The sequence below is a fragment of the Octopus bimaculoides genome, chromosome 13 (genome assembly GCF_046866305.1).
Source record: "Octopus bimaculoides isolate indiv1 chromosome 13, ASM4686630v1, whole genome shotgun sequence".
Lineage (NCBI taxonomy): Eukaryota > Metazoa > Mollusca > Cephalopoda > Octopoda > Octopodidae > Octopus > Octopus bimaculoides.
In genome coordinates, this window is record NC_142940.1 from 40,060,700 (window position 1) to 40,063,199 (window position 2,500).

The 2,500-nt window shown below is 39.1% G+C and overlaps 1 long non-coding RNA gene across 1 annotated transcript in view; it reads right to left on the minus strand.

Annotated features, from left to right (window-relative positions):
* LOC149132889 (uncharacterized) overlaps positions 1 to 2,500 on the minus strand; it is a 60,685-nt gene that overhangs the window by 53,933 nt on the left and 4,252 nt on the right. The window lies entirely within an intron of this gene.

Sequence of the window (2,500 nt, forward strand, 5' to 3'; positions counted from 1 at the left end):
TGTGTGTATGTGTGTGTGTGTGTGCATATGTGTATTTGCCTACGTTGTGTGCATCTGTTCGATATGTGTGTGCGAGAGAGCTTGTCATTTTGTATGTTTGTGTGTACATATATGTATATGTGTATGCTTGTGTATGTGCGTACATATGTGTATGCGTATGTGTGCGTATGTGTATTCGGGTGTATGTATGTACATGTATGTGTAGCTCTGTGTGCATGTGCTTGGATCTGCGCGTGTGACCGAATGTGTGTATGTGTGTTTGCATTTAATCGGTTGCATATACATGTATGTGTATCTGTGTGTGTGTATATATGTGCTTGGATCTGCGTGCGCGCCGCGTGTGTGAAATGAGGATGTTGGTGGATGTGCGTATTGTGGTATGTGGGTGCGCTTGTCTGTTCGTGTACATGTCGAATTGCGTGTATGGTTGTGTTCGAGTATATACATTGATATGTGTGTGTGTGTGTGTGTGTGTGTGTGTGTGTGTGTATGCTCCTGTATTTGTGTACGTGAGTGTGAGAGTGAAAGAGAGAGAGAGAGAGAGGAGAAAGAGAAAGGGAGGGAGAGGGAGGAAGAAGAGAGAAAGGAAGAGCGAAGTCTGCTTCTGTTTAAAAGTTATGGGTATATATACTTGTATATGTGTATATATTTTGTTTTGTTTTGTGTGTGTATGTGTGTGTGTGGTGTGTGTATGTGTGTGTGTGTGAGAGAGAGAGAGAGATTGAAAGAGAGAGTGGAAGACGTTTGCATATGTTTGCAATGTGTGATTGCATTCGTGCATGTGTATCCATACATATATATGCTTTTTACATGTTTCAGTCATTTAACTGCGGCCATGCTGGAGCACCGCATGTAGCCGAACGAATCGACCCCAGGACTTATTCTTTATAAGCGTAGTACTTATTCTATCGGTCTCTTTTGCCGAACCGCGATGGTGCGAGAGGGACAAACTCACACACACACACACACACACACACACACACGCACACATATATATATATACGACGGGCTTCTTTCAGTTTCCGTCCACCAAATACACTCACAAGGCTTTGGTCGGCCCGAGGCTATAGTAGAAGACACTTTGTCCAAGGTGCCACACGCAAAAGGACTGAACCCAGAACCATGTGTGGAACTGAACCCAGAATCAAATAGTACTTTTTTTCACGCCTGGTCCTTATTCTGTGGGTCAGTGTATGACGAACCGCTAATTTAAAGAAACGTAAACAAAACAACACAGGTTGCCAGGCCATGGTCGGTGGACACACACAAACACAAAGAGACAAACACACACCCAGACACACACACATACATACACACAAACATACATACATACACACGCACACGCGCAGACACATACACACACACACACACACACACACATATATATATACATACACGTATGTATACATATACTGACGGGCTTCTTCTAGTTTCTGCCTTCCAAATCTACTCACGAGGGTTTGATCAGCCCGAGGCTATAGCAAAAGACACCTACCCAAGATACCACGCAGTGGGTTTGAACTCACATCCATGTGGTTGAGAAGCAAACTTCTTAGCACATGGCCTGTATCATTTATGTATATATTCTTAACTGACAGACAGATAGATAGATAGATAGATAGATAGATAGATGCAGAGAGAAATGAACATAAAAACGGTAAGGGAAAAGTAGTTGTGTACATTCAAATATGTGTTTGTAGGTATCTGTTGATACGTGTATATGTATGTGCGTGTATGTCTATGGCAATAAATGTGTGCTTATTACGTGAAAGTCTTTTGTCAATACGTATATGTGTGTGAAATTGTGGGTGTGTTGTGTATATTTATTTGTCGATGTGTGTATGCATTTATATTCTTATATAGCTTTTATCTGTGAGCGAATGTGAATGCGTGTGAGTGTGGGTGTAGATGTGTGTGTGTAAGTGTGTGAATGCGTGTGTGCATGTATCTCTGAATCAGTGAGTTCACGCGTGCTCGCAATTGTGTGTGTGTGTGTATGAGTGTGTGTGTGTGTATGTGTGTGTGCTGCATGTGTGTGTATGTGTGTGTATGTGAGAGCAAATCTATGCGTCTGTGGTAATAAAGAGAGAGCAACAGATCTATCTATCTATGTATCTATCTATCTCTCTCTCTCTCTCTCTCTCTCTCTCTCTCTCTCTATATATATATATATATATATATATATATGTATATATATATATAAATATATATATATATATATATATATATATATATATATATATATATATATGTATATCTATACATATATATATGTATATATATACATATGCATATATATATATATATATATATATATACATATATATAGACACATATCTATATACATATACATATGCACACACATACACACACACACACACACACACACACACACACACATATATATATATAAAAATGTATATAGATATGTATGCGACAATGTAGGTTTGTGATACTTTACACACGCATGTGTATGATTGTGTGTACGTGCATGTGTGTA